The sequence below is a fragment of the Haemaphysalis longicornis genome, unplaced genomic scaffold (genome assembly GCF_048455015.1).
Source record: "Haemaphysalis longicornis isolate Haplotype H1 unplaced genomic scaffold, Haemaphysalis longicornis Haplotype H1 scaffold_5, whole genome shotgun sequence".
NCBI lineage: Eukaryota > Metazoa > Arthropoda > Arachnida > Ixodida > Ixodidae > Haemaphysalis > Haemaphysalis longicornis.
In genome coordinates, this window is record NW_027526385.1 from 148,935,033 (window position 1) to 148,953,631 (window position 18,599).

The following is an 18,599-nucleotide window of genomic DNA, read 5'->3' on the forward strand; positions in this document are numbered from 1 at the left end:
CGAGACTCGGATACCCCCGCCTAATTACGGCCATGGAAGACCCCGTTGGCGACGCCCGTTTCCAGCAGCTACATTTTGCCGAGCTGAAGCGTGTGCGACAGCAAGGTATGACTTAAGAAGACCTCGCGCATCGCGTTGAGCGACTAACCTACGAGGCACTCGCGGGTTCTCCGAACGCCACGGAAGTTGTTATTGACACCGGAGCATTTGTTGAGGCACTGGAGAAGTGCGTCTCGCTCTGGCAATGACTGTCCGTGCGGCTGTTGGATAGGCGCTCGAAGCTTCATCTGTAGAATACCCTGCTGCACAGCAAGTTGACTCCAGCGTGTCGACTTACAAGTGTCGGCTACCTTACGGCGGGGTTCGGCAGCGTCCTCCTAGCCTGGTCTGTTACCTGTGTGGTGCCGCTGGTCACTATGCGCGTGATTGTGAACGCCGAGCAGATTTTCTGTCTAGCCCACCGGTAAACACCAGAGCAGGTCGTCGAGAGCCGGAACCCGCGTAACTTACCAAGCCCTCGCCTGACGCCAGAGGTTAATTCAGGGCGTACGGGTTCGGATGTACCTGAAGTTCCCAAGGTCAGTGAAACAACTACACGCGAGGTAAACCCTGTAGTGTTGTCTGTGCCCCCTGTGGCTGTGGGAGTGCCGGAGAACACCACAGTCTGGGCGAAGGTTTCCCACGATTCATCCTAGGTGTGTCTCGACGTGGTCTTGCTGGGTCAATAACTAAAGGCTCTAGTGTACATGGGTGCTGCCGTCAACATTTTAGACCGTTCTGTCATCGCTCACGTGCCCCACTTAATAAAGTCCGCACCCGCCACACGGTTGCTTGCCTTCAACGGAGCTGAGATACAACCGATGGGATACGTGCTTCTGGACGTGAGTGTTCTCAGAAGACTCCACCGTGTCGAGTTCGTGGTAGCCGAAAGCCTAATTTGGCCTGGAATCGTCGGATGTGGCTGGTGTCAACAGGCTGGTGCCAAAATATCATTTTCGCCAAAGCCTAGCTGCATGCGGCGTGATGATATTCCTACTCGTGCAAAAGCTAATGGTTGGTCCTGCCTGCTCTTACTTATGCTTGCTTTCGTTCTACGTCCACTACTGTGTATCCGGGCTAAGTGGAAAGGTCTTCTTGATTGTGTCTTCGTGGGGTTTCCGACACAAGAGGCACATGGATATTACATCGGAGCAGCAGCAGCTGTTAGCACATGGTTACCGCCAATGGCAGGGACTAGGGTGGAAGCGGAAGCACAAGGCAACATGACTGAACACTTGTTGTTTGAGCCAGTGGTTTGCTCAGCCCCATTTATGCGAGTTGCCGGCAGACCAAGGCGGCGGCAGAGCATGACGACGACGCAGTGCTACCAGTGCCACAAGCTGGGACACTTTGCCCGCGAGTGCTTCCAGACGGAGGCGGCGGAGAAAGCTGGGGCAGTGACCTGGGCCCACACGGCGGGGTCTGCGGTGGGGGCGGCCTTGGTGGCCGCATGGACTACAAGCCGCCCATCAGGAAGAAGTGCTACAAATGCAACCTGACAGGCAACTTTCCCAGGGACTGCAAGGAGGCTGAGGACCGGTGTTACAGGTGCAACGGCACGGGTCACATCTCCAAGAACTGCCAGCACAAACCAGACGAGATGTCGTGCTACAACTCATGCAAGATGGGCCACATTGGCCTCGAGTGCAAGGGGCAAGAGGAGACGTGCTACGTCTGCAACCAGCTGTGCCACATCTCGCAGGACTGCCCCAACAGTGAGCGGAAGAACCGCGAGTGCGACAGCTGCAGTCACCTGCAGCATATCTGACGCGACTGCCCCGAGGCCGGTGGCAACGACCCTGTCACCGACGTCTTCTACCGCTGCAACGAGCGCGGGCACATAGCGTAAAACTGTCTTGCCGTGTGCGCTAGGCAGTTGCCGCGAACCTTGCCGTGAGCTGTGATCATAGGGGCAACTGTTATACAGGCCCTCTCTTCGGCCTTCTCATGCACCTCCGGGGGAGGGGGGGAAGTGTTATGGATTACTTAGACACATATTATACCTAGAGAGCAGGACAATCCCCCTAGGGCTGTGAGCTAGTTAGAGAGATGGGCTGAGGAAGAGGAAGATGAAGACGAAGAGGGAGATTGTGGGACTGACTGGTGCGGGACAGTTGATTAAACCTGTTACTGTGTTCCTGTGAGCCGCTGTGCCCTGGTGAAGAGTTGCCCGTCGCAATATATATATATATATATATATATATATACATATATATATGTATATATATATATATATATATATGTGATGGACTCGTTTCGCCTTGTGGGTGTACGACGCGTAAGAACGGAACTCGAGAGGGTAAGAGAAAAGAAAGTATATTAACAGCGCCACAAGAAAACGAGTCAGCGGAAAAGCGTTACAATCGCGAAGCACAACAGCAACAAGACACTAGTCCGATACCCCTAACCAGCGTTCAATAGAGGGAAAAAAACGTTCTCACAGCCGCCTCGACGGTGGATGTTCGGCGACGTCGATGGCGGGTCGTCGCCGGTCCGAGACACGGTCGGGCGCTGGCCGTCTGTCGCCACCTCTGCCCGAGCGAGACGGAAGAAGATGCACCACGTCCTACGTGGCGGGTGCAGCGCTGGTTCCGCCCTGGGCCATGATCCCGAGCCTCGGCCAGTCGCACGATCACGCCCCGGTCGTCTGCTCGTCCCACACGGGTTGGCGGGCCCCGACTCACACGCCTCGTACTACTCGAACGGGATCACAGGAACTGCGGGTCCGCCCCCGGTCCTTGCCCGCTCGTCAGAAGAATGCCTGAAGAATGTCTAGATGCTCCAGCCATGTTTCTGTCGTGATGAGCACGTCATCAAAGTAATGGTAGACGTTTGGGAGGCCGTCGACTAGTTTTCGCATTAGCCGTGTGAATACTGCAGGTGCTGTCTTAATGCCAAAGGGCATAAATCGAAACTGGTACAGACCAGAGGCGCAAGAGAACGCTGTCATTGGTTTTGAATCCTCGTCCATAGGCACCTGCCAATAACCTTTCGTAAAATCAAATTTAGAAAAGTATCTGCATTTGCCTAGTTTTGCGAACATCATGTCTACTCTTGGGATGGGCTCATTGTCATAGACGAGGACCGAATTGAGTTGACGGAAGTCGACACAAAGCCTTATGGTCCCATCCCTTTTTTTCACCGCCAAGATGGGGGACTGATAAGGGGACTCCGAAGGCTCGATGACGCCTAGCTGTAGCATCTGTTCCACCTCTTTGTTCACCGGTTCCTGAATGGCGAAAGGGATTGGGTACTGGCGCACCTGGATCGGTGTGTCCGACGTGAGACGCAACTTGCAACGGGTGCAGCGGTGGTTCCGCCCTGGGCCGTGATCTCCAGCCTCGGCCAGTCGCACGATCGCGCCCCGGTCGTCTGCGGGTCCCACACGCGTCGGCGAGCCCCGACTCACACGCCTCGTACTACTCGAACGGGATCACAGGAACTGCGGGTCCGCCCCCGGTCCTTGCCCGCTCGTCAGCTCCGAGTCTCCGCTGCTGCCGGAACCGCGTTCCACCACCAGCCCTCTTCTTTCTCCTCCACGTCTTCGTGCGCCAGCGCATGGTCCACTTTTCCCAACAATGATGGCCAATCCTCACAATCACCCCCCACTTCAAGAGGTTGTTGCGGTCAAACAACCTGCTCACACGGTTCGGATGTCGTCCGTGGGCCATGATGCGGAGCGTTCAGCGTCTTTGACAGCGCGCACACACACCAGCTCGATGATCAAAGTAACGGGTACAAAAAAAAACACACACCCGTGGATGAAGCAAAGGCAAAGATAAATTCCAAGCAAAAATCACACATCACTCTCACCACAGCAAAAAAAAATGCACTATGGTAATGTTGGGGAAAAACAAAGTCAAGGGCCGTCCACGCCACTAGAATATAAACCAACGTTGAGCAGTCTCATGCGGTGACCAGCGCCCGCTGGCATATGCAACGAGATGGGTAATTCTTTTCTGCCACTGCAGGAGTACCCTGCCGATCGGTGCGGTAAAAGGGCCAGTTCGTAGGATAGAAGCTTTGCCGGTTCACGACATACGTTCGGTGAAAAGAAGGTTCATGCGGCTGTTGCCATCCCGCATCCTCTGTTTGGAGTGCTATAGAAGCTTGCCGACGTGTTTGTTCAGCCGGAATTCGGGGTTCATACTTTTTCAGCATGTTTATGTGGAACAAGCTGGTTCGGATTCCCAAGTCGATGACGTAGTCGACATCATTTTTTCTTTCAAGCACAGTGAACGGCCCCTTCCATGTCAGGATGACCTTGTTCGTGTCGGACGGGAGAAGAAGCAATACTTGGTCTCCAGGGCTGAGTTGGCGCCTTTTCGCCCCTCTGTCGTAGTAGCGTTTCTGCACTACCTTGGCTTTGCTAAGCTGTTCGTGTGCAATGCGACAGGTGTCTTCCAGGCGCCTTCTCAGATCGACAACGTAACCGTACGATGTCTTCGTGTCCTGGTCGATTCCTTCTCCTGTCCATAACTCCTTCAAGATGGCCATAGGACCCCTGATGTAGCGGCCATAGATCAGGTCGAAGGGCGAGAAACCCAGGCTGGCTTGAGGCACTTCGCGGTAAGCGAATAGTAGCGGCGCCAGGTACCTATCCCAGTTTTTAGGGCTCTCCTGGCACATGCGGCGAACCATTTGCTTCAGCGTGCCGTTGAACCGCTCGACAAGCCCGTTGGCCATGGGATGATATGGGGTCGTGGGCAACTGTGCAAACGAGAGGAGCCTGCTCAGCTCCTTCATCAGGCCTGATGTAAATGACTTTCCTCGGTCGCTAACAATTTCTCGTGGAAAACCAACGCGGGAAAACATTTCCATCAACCCTTCGGCAACCTTCTCCGTCTCAATACTCGGTAGGGCAACTGCGTCTGGATAACGTGTTGCAAAGTCTACCATTGTGAGGACGTACCGATTCCCCTTCTGGGAGGTTGGGGAGAGAGGACCGATAATATCGATCGCCACTCGCTGAAACGGGGTCTCGATGACTGGCATACTTCCAAGAGGTACGCGCCCCACCAGATGTTTCGGTACCGTTCTCTGACACACGTCACACGATCTTACAAAGCGCGTGGTATCGGATCGCACGCCTGGCCAATAAAACTCCTCCAGCACCCTATCCGTTGTCCTTATGATGCCTTGGTGGCCGGAGAGAACCCCTTCATGGGCCATTTTTAGAACAAAGTCCCGGAGACCGCTAGGAACGACTAGTTGTTCCATCTCCTTCTTCGATGGGAGCCGACATCGGCGGAAAAGAATTCCGTGCACGAGGACGAAGACCGTTTCTGCTGTCTTCACGGTAATTTTCCTGCCAACCGAGTCGAAGCAGGACTGAAGCGTGCGGTCTTCGTTCTGCATCGGAGCGAGCTCCGTTGGGCTTATGTTGAGTGGGCTGATGGAAGCTACAGGTAGCTGGTGCACGCGTTTCGCCGCACTCGCGCATTCCTCCTCCTCCTTGACGGATGGTGGTGGCGCAAATTGGTTTGGCCTACGTGCACTGTCGTTGACCTTGCTGGACTTCGACTTCCTCTTGGAAGAGGGATGTCCTTTCGGACAGATGGAAGTGTGCTGCTGACCCCTCCAGTTGACGTCCGGCGCTGCGGCATCACGAACGCCAGCGACATTTCCCAAAATCACCTCGTAAAGAGGGTTGTCCATACAGGTCGCTGTTACGTGGCCTGTGAAGAATGGGCAGTCAACATACACTTCGGCTTCAGGTAGGCACAGAGCAGTGCGGTCAAGAAGGTGCACAGTGCTCATTCCTCCTGTAAGCTTCGAATCGGGAACCAAAGAACGGTTCACGATTACAGTGTTACAGCCGGAGTCGCGTAACACGGTTACTCGCCTTCCTTCCAGCCAACCGTTAGCGGTGGGCATCCGATCCTTGGAAGCCTGGGAGGTTTTGTGGCTGAGGGCCAAGTTCCTTTGTTCATAAAGGGTTGCCAGCTTGTCCTCATTACCATCGCGACACTCCGTTGGACGGCTCAGCGAACATGACGCTTTGTTCGCAGAGTCTACGTTAGGGCACGTTTCCGCTTTGTGTCCGGTCTTGCGGCACTTAAAACAGGAAACAGTTTTTTGGCTAGTGGAAGCCCTGGTCTTCGACCAACAGTCGGCTGGCTTGTGCCCTCGCTTGTTACAAAGGAAGCAGTGTGGCTTTCCTTCGACATCCTGGAGGTCAAGCATTCTTGGAGGCAATGGCGGCTTGCCAGACTCATTCTCCTCTCGGCGTTTCCCTAGGTTTGTAAGACCTTGGGCCTCGAGGTAGTTGTCAGCATTCTCGGCTAACTGGTCTAGCGTTTGACAGCCCCTTTCCTTCAAGAAAATGGCCAGCTTATCATGGCACTTACTTAGAAACTGCTCCGAGACTATTTTGTCACGGAGAGCTTCGTAGGTTCTGGTGGTCTTAGCCAGTTCCTGCCAGTTATCAAAATAGCCTAACAAGCGACCAGCGAATTGGCGGCCTGTCTCAGAGTTCTCTGGTTTGGCTCCACGAAACTTTGTGCGGTACCCCTCTTCAGTGTAGCGAAATCGCTGAAGCAGCGTCTGCTTCAGCTTAGCATAATTCAGCGCATCATCTGCAGCCATGCGTCCGACGACACTCAAAGCTTCACCAGTGAGGCACAGGTTCAATGAAAACGCCCACTTGTCCTGCGGCCAATTCTGGCTCGTCGCGACGCGTTCGAAACGCTGGATGTAAGCGTCAAGTTCATCGCGCTCTTCATTGAATGTCGGGATCAGCTTGTGGGGGCTGTCGTACCCATGGGCGACGCTTGTAGCTGCAGACGTGCCTGACTCTGCGCTAGCGTTGGGCTGCTGCTGTCGTACTTGTAACTGGAGTTCAAGGACCGACCGCTCCATTTCTAAGCGAGCTGCCGCTTCGCGATACGCTTCCCGTTCCGCTGCGCGTTCTTCCCTGAGTCTGCCACGCTCTCTGTCAACAAATTCTTTTAACTCAGTACCGGAGAGGCCAAATTTCTCCCCTAGGCTCACCAACTTCTCGAGCTCCATTTTTTTGTCCGTCACACACACGGTAACAAGGCAAGGCTCTTTAAGGTGGAATTAAGAGCAAAGTCCTGTCGCGGACGCCAGATTGTGATGGACTCGTTTGGCCTTGTGGGTGTACGACGCGTAAGAACGGTACTCGAGAGGGTAAGAGAAAAAAAAGTATATTAACAGCGCCACCAGAAAACGAGACTGCGGAAAAGTGGTACAATTGCGAAGCACAACAGCAACAAGACACTAGTCCGATACCCCTAACCAGCGTTCAATAGAGGGGGAAAAAACGTTCTCACAGACGCCTCGACGGTCGATGTTCGGCGAAGTCGATGGCGGGTCACCGCCAGTCCCGGTCGCGGTCGAGCGCTAGCCGTCTCTCGCCAGCTCTGCCCGAGCGAGACGGCAGAAGATGCACCACGTCCTACGTGGCGGGTGCAGCGGTGGTTCCGCCCTGGGCCGTGATCTCCAGCCTCGGCCAGTCGCACGATCGCGCCCCGGTCGTCTGCGGGTCCCACATGCGTCGGCGAGCCCCGACTCACACGCCTCGTACTACTCGAACGGGATCACAGGAACTGCGGGTCCGCCCCCGGTCCTTGCCCGCTCGTCAGCTCCGAGTCTCCGCTGCTGCCGGAACCGCGTTCCACCACCAGCCCTCTTCTTTCTCCTCCACGTCTTCGTGCGCCAGCGCATGGTCCACTTTTCCCAACAATGATGGCCAATCCTCACAATATATATTATATATATATGTATATATATTATAGTGTAAATGATTAGCTCTTATCCCAAAAAGCATCAGAGTCGTCATTACCCGCAATGGGTCGCGTTTGACCAGTGTGAGCAACGTCATCTTCAGCATAAAGGCAGTCGCGAACCCACATCGCCATCGTCTAGAGCTACGAGGTTCACTCGGACTTTTTCGGTCTAATCATGGCTGCTTCACTAACCGCGCCGAACAGTGTCGGAAAGCATGTGGCACAGCACACGAGACCGGATGACTACCTACAATGAAATTACTCAGGCCTATCGACTTGCCGGACGCACGCTTCCGCCACCCTGCAAAGAATTGAGCAGGGAGCAAGCGATTATCTATGGGCGACTCCAAACAAAGACGGTCCCGAGCCCCTACCTTAAGCAGAAGATGTACCCGAAGATATACCATGATGCCGCTTGTCGGGTGTGTCGCAAAGCCCCAGCAAGACTCGAGCCCATCGTCCGGGATGCCTCGCATACCCAGATGAATCAAACACAAGAAAGTTGCCGCCTGCCTTCAAGGAGGCGGTGCGGACTGAAGATCAAAATCCTCAACTTGGCAAGGCAGGGCGACCCTGGTTACCCTGTGACGGGGAGCTGAGGGCCTCTAGCCGAGTTAGCTAGATCTGCGGTGACGACTCCGGCCAAGTCATAAAGACCTAAGAATATTCCTGAAACTCCAAAGCCGGAAGTTACCCATTACCATGGTTAACCAATTCCGAAAAAGAGTGCTACGCCCTCATCGGTGACGGTGATGTGCTACGGTGCCATGCAGCGAGATTCCTCATTCTTCAACGGAACCGATAATAACGACGCCGAGGATTGGCTGTCCGCATATGAACGTGTGAGCACGCATAAAGGATGGGACAACGTCATTGAACTGAATAACGTCAGCTTCTCTTTGAATGGTTTCACCAAATATGCTATGGGGACCACCAGCACGACCGCCGGAAGTGCTCTGAATTCAAGGTAAAATTCGTTGCGTTATTTGGCCGACCAGTGGTGCGCAAGCTTCGAGCGGAGCAGCGTCTGTGCGTTCGAGCACAGCAGGCTGGCGAAAACTTCACTAGCTATATTGAAGACGCAGTTTACCTATGTAAGCGCTTCGACCTATCTATGGCAAGAGCTCACAAAGTCAAGCAGATTTTAAAAGGCATAGATGAGGATGCCTTCCAAATGCTTTTGGCCAATGACTTGTGCACGGTTGCCGATGTCAACTTGTGCTTAAGCTTTGATGAGCTTCGGAAGAAAGGGGGCTCACTCCAGGATCTCTTGCACGGGATGACTCTGGGTTCAGTTTGGCGGCAATGTCTGCCGATTCCGCGTTACTGACGCAAATTAAAGACTTTATGCGTGAGCAAATGGCTCGACAGTTGTCCTTCCTGCCCTTCACGACGAAGTCTGTGTGTACCCTAGAGCCTACCCTCACATATGTCTTCTGGGGTAAAATGGCCGAAGTACTCCCGCCGGCACCTACGCAGTACGTGCCAGTAGCTTCGCCCGTCACTTGCGTCGAAGTCGCCCCCAGATCATTGCCACACTCTGCCGTGACGTTCCAGCTGACGTTTCCAGTTCTACCTCGGGTTATGCCGTTGGTCCTTCCCCACCCTCAGTTCGCGCCGCAGACCCATAGTGCATGGTGTAAACCGGACAATCATCTTATGTGCTTTGCGTGCAGGATGCCTGGGCACGTTGCTCGCTATTGCCACCGTTATCCACCGTCAACGTGGGACTCTACTTCTGCAGACTTGGCACCGTCGCCTGAAGCCCAAGTGATGCCACGTTCGTCATTCCCAAGTCGCTCTTCGGAACGTGCCACCTATAATGACCACCGTTCGCCGTCACCATGCTGTCGCTTGCTCTTCCGGATACGGCGCCGTCCCGGTTCCAGAGATACGGAAAACTAGCCGCTACAGTTCCTGAGGCAAGAACTGCGTCGTTGTCGAAAAGTCCAACGCATCATTCCCTTCTCTCCACTACCAATGTCATCGATGCTAATGTCGAAGGCGTTCGCACGTTGGCTCTGTCGACACAAGAGCCGCCGTTTTCGTTATTCACGCTGATCTGGGCCGTTTCCTTCGCAAAATGAAGGCGCCCCTGGAAGGACTATCGCTCCGAACCGCAAGTGCACAACCCGTCCAGGCAATGGCAGCATGCACGACTCGAGTCGTTATTCAGGATGTCGTGTACCATATTGAGTTCATAGTGCTTCCAGCTTTCTTCCACGAAGGTATTTTATGACATAATACCTTGGAGAAGGTAGCGGCCTTAGAGATCTGGGCCGCCACCTTCTCCAAAGTAATATTTCTATCTCGTGACCATCTTCAAAGCCCAGTCGTTCTCCCTCTCTCTCTGTATATATTGTGGTTAGGAAAATAAATGCCAATAAACGCCGGCAGTCAACAATGCCGATGTAGGCATTGGAGGATACGTACCACTAATTTACTGCGATTAGTAAGGTTCACGGTGCAAACTTATGTAGGCGAGAGAGTGAAGATCAACAGGCTTCCTGAGTGCGGGCAGAAGCCAGCGTTCCAAATACATATCGGATGCCTTAACAAGACGAAATGTAGTATATCAGCAGCAGCCATTCAAACAGGAAATCCTGGTACTAAAGAAAAGTACGAATGCGAAGCTCCTGCCGATATCCTTGTATTTCCAATTAGGACCATAGCTTTCTTCTAATGAAAATGTTTTCGCCCTATCCTTTCGAGAGAGTGGAGGAGTTCAAAAGCGTTGATTCTTTTTGTTGCAGACAAACTGCTCTTGCGACCACGTCAGGACATTCTCCAGATGTACCGATGACCTGATATGGGTAAACGGACCTTTCTGCGGTACATCGCTGCCCCATGCCTACACTTCGTATGAGAACCACCTTGTATTCGAATTTAAAACAGACAACAATATACAGGGCCAGGGGTTTTCCGCCATCTACACAAAAAGTGAGTGGAAATATTTTTCACGCTTGATTGCAGCGCGTTGTTTTTAGAAGTGCTTATTATTCACCCACAAAGATAAAAGCATATGTACTTGTTTATGTAACCTAAGACGCAGGTGACTGTCACACTGGCGGAAAGAAAAACCTCAAACTTTGTTTATACACCGCGTTAATTGGTGTATTTGTCTACAACCTGCCTCTAATCATGGTAAAGACGGAAGTGCAGGCATCTCCCGAATGAAAGTCTACAGCTCTGGAATTCTAATTACAGCGGATATCTGCATATTAAACCAGATTACGCTGGATGCAGAAATACACCGTACGCGCAGAAGCTAGAACACAGTGGGTGAGTAAGAGAGTGAGGGAATAAACTCTATTTAGTCGATCTTCAGGCGCTGACGGTTGGGCGCCCGCCCGGTGGGGGGCCTCCTCTAGTCCGAGAAGCCCTGGTTCGCGCTGGATGCCCTGGCCTTCTTCATCAGCCTAAGCTGGAGCTGCACAAGGGCGGTGATACGTGAGGATGAAACCAACTGGTTGATTCGAACCGACCGCGTTTTTTGGCGTTTAGAGAACCATGAAATACGGTGAGGAAAACGGAAAACACTGAAAACACCTAGAGGAGCCCAGCAACGGTAAGAGGTAGATGAAAACAAGTAAATAACACAAGAACGTGGCCCCAGCGGTCTGCGCTCTACATATGCATGAGAGAGGGCACACGTACTCAATGTAGTCCAGACGCACGACAATTCTGCTGCACTTGACCACAACGTCGTTGTCGTTCGCACTATTGCAGCGGCGAGATCGACGCTGATGCTCCGATCAGAGCATTTCTGGATGCTTGCGGCCCGGGCACTGCTGGAAAATATTACTCTCTAAAAGCGACGCTTTCTACGACTCGGATATGGTGTTCAATGTCACGCCAAAACGCCCTGCTGGAAAGGCAAATTTACACAGTGGATTACACAGCGACGATAATGACAAGTGAAGGTGCATCAAGCAACTGTCCGGTTGCGCAATTCCGACAGAGTCGAAGCAGCTTTGATTCCGAAGTTGCAGGGATAGAATATTACAAATGGCTGCCCACCGGTGAAGATCATCTTGTTCAATTGCAATGCAAGTGGCTGTCTTCATGCAAGTTCACCGTGACCAAGAATGTAACATGGAGAACACTACTTAGCACCAGCCACGCTATATGTGAGGTCATCAGCTAATAAAAACTAGTCCATATTTTATTTTCACCAATTTTTGGTGTTTTCAGTGTATTTGAATTGCAATATGTTATACCTCTGATAAGGCTGCATCTGCATCCATCCAAAACCAGATAATAAACCTTTTTAATAAACACATTTGGAGGGGCTTCAAGCCTGGTGCTGCAGAAAATCATGGAAAGAGAATCAGGCAACAAGGGCAGCTCGCTAGGAAAGAACGCGAGTAAGAATCCAGCACTACGGGGTTTTTCACACGCCCCGTGGTGAGTGCTTTGGACATATTGGCATGTATTTATCAGATTCATCGAGACCCCTATTGCCTCGGTCTGAGTTCTGTTTTTTTGTTTTCTAACGGGGAACGCTTTTTAAAACCCGAATCATCTTTACACTCAAGTGCACTTACTGAAAACAGGTCTCTAAATCCAGTTATGTTGCAGCTACATGTGCAGCATGAAAATAAAGGGCGGCAGAGAATCTACTGTGCCACCCAGCTGTGCCAAAAATTTAGCAGTGGCTTAGCTCGGCTACGCCAGAGTTTACGTAGCGTGAGCTAAGGTTCAGCAATTCAATTCAATCCAATCCATTCCAATCCAATTCAGTCCAGCCCAGTCCTGTCCAATCGAGCCAGTCCGGTACAGTCCAGTCCACTCACTGCTCCTTACGCATGCTCAGCACGGCTCTCCAGGAGCCACCCGAAACGGCTATCAAGCGGCTCCCGCGCAGCGTCAGACTTCGCTACTGTGCAACGGAGGCGCACAGCCGGGTGCGCGACGGCGCCAGTGCGTCTGCCGCGGCTATGACGTCACTCCTCTGGAATGCGCAGACCGGCGCTCTGCAAATTCAATTCTCTACACACCCGTACTCCTAGTGGATTGAATTTTTCAATCCAATTCATTACAATCCACTATAATTCAATCCAATCTAATTGAATGCTCTTCGCGCTTGAGCAGTACGGCCCTTCAAGGTCCACGCGAAACTGCTGCAAAAACAAGAAAAAAGATCCAACCACGCCGCAAGAAACTTTTCGATGCCACCTACGCTACCAAAACCTGTCGGGCGACAGCAATCGGGTGAACCCCAGACTAGAACGGGGGAAGGGTGAGAAGACAACTGTTGATCATCCGCAAGAAAAACACTTCGTCTCCTCCCGCTCTCATTAAAAATATATGATGGTGGGAGTGTGGCTTGTCGACACCTCACACTTGTGCTATGCTTACTTTATACAAAGTAGTTGGGCGGACTGCATTGGCAAATACCAGGATCATGTCCCTCGGGGAGGTGCCTGCAGCGGCATGTGAAGTTGCAGAAGCTACGATAAAACCAATAAGTGGGCCCAGATTCCAAGCTATTCAAAACGGGGAATCTAGCGACGACAGTTCTTCGTCCCTGTAATTATTTTCACTTCGATGGTAGTGAACTCAACCTCGGGTTGATCTCCCAGTCAGCGTGGATGGGAGCAGCGTGTTGGGCTTCAACATCGCGGTGAATTCGCAACGGCTTTTGTTTTTCTTTGCACGTTCTCTGCATGCGAACTATTGAATTCAAAATTCCTGTGCAAACTGAGTCATGCCCTTTCTCGGTACACGCTTTTACGCCTTACCAGCAAAGGAAGTCTCCAGCAAACAATAGATTTTGCATTTCAATTCGCACGTTGTGCATTAAAAAAATAGGTTGAGGGAGTGTCCGTCCACTCCCGTTTTAAATATCCTAAGAAAGACAACAAACGAATTTTCGAATGACTAATATCAATCGTCTTTCCAATACTTTTCTATTGAGAAACAACAAATGCGGTTTGATGAACCAATACAATTTTATTTACGGTGTGCAACGACGTCAAAACTGCAGCCAGCAGTACGAAATTAGCTGAATAGCGTTCAAATATTTCCAGCTATATTTTGTAGCGCGGGTTACTTTCCCGTAAAGACAACGAGTTGATGTTTCCTGTTTACAGCTATAAGGATTCGTAATTGTATCGGTATAATAACCTGACACGAGCATTGCCCAGCCTGCCCCTGGAGACGGCGCGATTTCCAGCTTGTTCCAGATTTACGTTCTAGCGCGTCGAACTCCGATAGAACAGCGCATTCTAGCACTCGCTTGACACCAACGCTTCTGCACACGGCTTTTTGTGGCGTTCAGAGCACTGCTCCTTCCATCCCGCGTTCTTTGTAAGCGTTTTCGGGACCAGCGTCTTTCAGAATCCACTTTTAGCTGAGATAATAATCAGGCCAGCACTCAGCGCGGAACTCCTGCGCCGTTCTGTTTTCCGTAATGGGGGAACACGTTGTCTCCAGCGCAAATGTGAAAAAGTGCAACACTAATTGCACACTTGAAAACAGGTAGCATTCTAGTCTTGGACAGCCTGTCGACCTTTTGCTTCTTGTTCTGTGTAATCTATTGCAAGTGTTTTCTGTATTACTTTTTCTTCAACAGTGACCGTTTTAGTGAGCTTCAACTGGCGCGGGTATTATGATGGGTGGGTATTTGTCTTACACTATAGCACAACTGTTTGGCCTATAGCTTATGTAGAAAATTTTGCTGAGCGGCTATATTTTGCGAATGCGATCTCAACGGCTGGCTCTGGTGTGTGAAAACTCACAGAAATTGTAGAGAAGTCACGTTCAATAATTTATAAAGTCACCAATAACACTCTAAACACCATTCACCTTAGTCTGTTCTCTATGATTCTATGATGCGAGAAAAAAGACGCGGCTGTGTCCTTTATAATGCCTAAAACACAGTATAAGTAACGTGCACCATTCTATGCGAAACTACTCGCCATTCTTTGTAAGAACCTCTATATGTAAGCAAATAGTTTGCACAAAGCCCTTAGAGCCAAAATACGTATGTGATATTACAGTGCATTGTTCACACACAAAATTTACCTTGTGCGTTTTTGTTTCACGGGAAAGTATGTCGTTGAGGATTCCGTATAGTCACTACAGAGCGTCTTTACTTCGGTAATTTGTTCAGCAGCGCAAGAAATGTACAAAATGAATAAATATATTCTTCCAACGGCACAAAATATTGATGCGACGAAACAAGTGTACAAATGGTTATCCCGGCTTTTTTGGGTCTTCCCAATATGTTGCATTCAAATTCGGTAAGCTTATCATCCGTTCACAATCACATCAAGCAATTTCATAGGCTACCGATACACAGAACTATTGTTGTCGTTTTTCAGTTCGGATCACTCCTGTGTCCTCAGGAAAGAAGACGGATTTCTGTAACGTTGCTTGCCCAAATTGAGTTTCTGAACAGAGAGATTACCCCTCTCGAAGTTCTTTTGCTTCTCCTGTTTTTTTCCGACTCCAAGCTATCTTTGTCAACATTTTGTTTTCTGATCATTCATTAATGCAATATTGTGACGAATACTAGATTTTGCTTAAAAATTCCGATTCAATATTATAGCCTAAAGGGGTCTATACGGCGCACGTGTTGACACGACTAGACGACAGCTTGCTTTCTTTCTCCTCCTGCAGTGACTAATATATTAACAATATATATTGCATAGTTTTGGGGTCAATGTCCACGTTCTGATATGTAAGGCAGTGTGCAGGTGTTTTACACGAATAATGGCACCACATTTGTTAGCGTTAAGCATATCATTATTTGGCCGTTTAGTTTGGGGAGTTTGTGTAATTACCAGTGTTCTTCACTGCTTCAGGTTAGAGAGAAACCGCAAAATGGTCGCCTGAGTTCGTGTTATCTTCTTTGGGGAATTTTCTACAGTGAACTAGTTCTTTTGGTTGATTGCGGCCCTTAGGAGTAAGATATGTTTAGTAGTGCTGCTTTGTGTACAAGCAAAAGTTTCACTTGGGTGCCAAAACATTGTCACCTTTGATCACTTCACAGAAAAAAGTTATCTACAATGCTTTTTTTTATATTGAATACAAAGCACATCAGGACAAACCTGAAATCCGCTCAGGAGGCTGCCGAAACTTCTTCAAAAATGTTTTCTTAGGCAAGCAAAGGAACGCCAGGAAATACACAAAAATCTCGTGACATACCTTTCTAGCAAATACAATATACCCTCGGACATTCGGGACTTGCATATGCTCGGTTGTGACAAGAGCGGAAGACAAGTGGATCATCCTGGTGACACAATAGGTACCGCAAAATTATTCGGTTTTCTGTTTAGGCAACATCATCCTTGACGGAGAGCGGTTAATTTTCCCGGCCTTTCTATTGCATACGGGTAATGCAGCCACAGGGCAGTTTAGTTTATCAAAGCTTCCTTTGTCCTGCAGCCAAAGGAAATAGCAAAAGCATGTGGACATCACCGAATGGTGAACACGTTTTTAATGTTGTGCTTGCGATTTTGCAGAACCTTGTGAATTCGTAATCTCAGATATGAAAGGAACCGTCAGAAGCCCGCGTCACCCTTACAATTATCCACTGAACAAGAGGTGCACCTACGAGATTGTTGCTGCTCCCCGACACTGCATCATTCTCAACTTCACACATTTCGACCTCAAGTATAAGGTATGTTCATGATGCAAAAAACACCGCCCAAGAACATCTCAAATGTCGCTTTTCGTTTGCTGCATCCAATGCCTGAAATTGTAACTTAAATTTTTAAATACAGAACTTTTTTTTTGCCAGGCAAAAAAGTTATGTATAGGGCGTTTAGCGTTTTTTAACGAGAATTACAGTCTTTAAGTATTAGACATACCATGAAAAATGAAGCGTCGTAAGTATTAGCTGTTCCCCTAAAGTATGGGAAACTAAGAAAATTGTTTAAACAACTATTGCGACACTACCGTGGAAGATCGTAATTTCAAATTCTTGAGGGTAATATTATAATTACCGCGCAAAATAAATTATTCCACCAAAAGTGTGGTCGACTTGTGGTCAGGATTTCTGGTGCATGTTCAGTCTATTGTTAGCAATTACAACTCATACAATGTAGCCATGTAAAGGTTCTGCCTTTGTTACCTTCTGTATAAACACTCCCATAATCAATGCCAACAAGTAGTTTACGGCTACGTTATGCAATATTCATACAATGAATGAGCGGCATTCAATTTACAAGTGCGTTTTTCTTAAAATAAAAATCTAAACGAGGTTTCCTAAAGTTACAGAAACCTATGCGGGCCAACAAAATGACATTCAGGTGTTTTACACAATTGCTGAATAGGTTGCAACGTTGTCCGCCCATTTATCACGGCCGAAATCTATTTTAATTTAAGGCTGTGAATTTTGTGTAGCCAGTAGAAGCGAAAGAAAAGAGTAGTTGTGAAACAGTAAGTACGCTTTCTCTGCCATTGTTCATTAACCATTAAAAGTTCACTCAATAAATTGGTAACGTCAGGGAAAACTTCAAATATGTAAAGTGCTTTTTTGTGTTCGGTTTTTGTTTTACATTCAGGCTGTTTAAACATTGTGTAGCCACTGCTATTATCAGCTCTTTTTTTATAGTTCTGTTGAACCACTCCTAAACTCCCTGCAAAGCAGAACATTTATCGTGTTTGGGAAGTGGATATTTAACTACGGAAGACAATACATCGAGAAGTGAGGACAATGATTTCCACGACACAACGGACAAGCGCATCACTTGAGCTGCGTCATGACATCATTCACCTTAAAGGGCATCACGCGCGTTTATTTATTTTATTTATTTAGTACATACTGCAGGCCCAGTTTGGGCCCAAGCAGGAGGGGCGGTACAGCGCATACAACACACGCAAATAAACAGCACAAAAATGTAGCCGCACATTATGGCAAACAAAATATCAAACATGGAAACAATACATGAAAAACAATTCGCTACACAAATCTGTTATGGTTATGATTTTTTAAGTAATAGTACAGTTTTCAAGTAAAAAACCATAACAAAGCTGTTATGGTTTTTGAAGTAATAGTTTATATCTCATACAAAAAATTATATTCAAGGCGACATAGTTTATAAAAACAGCAGCAAACCACAGTGATGATTAGATTACAGAGAATACTAAAAGTGCGGTATCGTTCTGCAACAGATGTTCCTAAGGCAAATGAAGTACCTTTACTGCGGCGGTCATGTTCTTCCGGAGTAAATATTCTTACCTGGAAGTGTCAGTGAATGTAAACTTTACTATAACGAGCTTCAGGCGTCGATCGTTGGGCGCCCAACCGGCAGGTGGCCACCTCTAGTCCGGCAAGCCATGATCCGTGCTGGCTGCCCTGGCCCTATCCACCAGTCTACGCTGCATTGAGAGGTCGGCGCTGCAAGCTGGCCCGCCATCTGCTCGTACGTTGTGTGAGGATTGTGGGTAAGGGATGGGGTTTCTCACACTCCCATTCCTTGTGGTACAGGGTGGAAGTTTGGGGACACAGACTGGAGATAGCCTAGTGCACGACGGAGTAGATGGCATGAAGGAGAGTGGCGTGGCGATATGAATTTGTCTTATGTCGGCGGAGGGCAGTCACTTCGGCTCTGGATAAATGGAGATGTGGTGGCGGGAACTGTTATCGTTTATAGCTTTAATGGGTGAGGATGTCCATGTAAGAAGTCAGGGAAAAGAACATTTTTGTAGAAAAATACAAAAAGCAAATTTTAATTTCTTTCTAACACATGACCCTGTCGTTGAAGTTCTGTTGCAGTTTGTTTCCAAATGAAATCTTTTGACCAGTTCTCGTCATAATTTTCCAACATATCAGCTGAATGTTATCTTTCCGAAGAT

The 18,599-nt window shown here is 49.2% G+C and overlaps 1 protein-coding gene and 1 pseudogene across 2 annotated transcripts in view; both read left to right on the top strand.

Moving 5' to 3' along the window:
- The window catches only part of LOC144138732 (uncharacterized), a 170,743-nt gene that overhangs the window by 115,895 nt on the left and 36,249 nt on the right, over window positions 1-18,599 (top strand). The window lies entirely within an intron of this gene.
- On the top strand, window positions 1,347-1,936 carry LOC144138956 (uncharacterized; annotated as a pseudogene).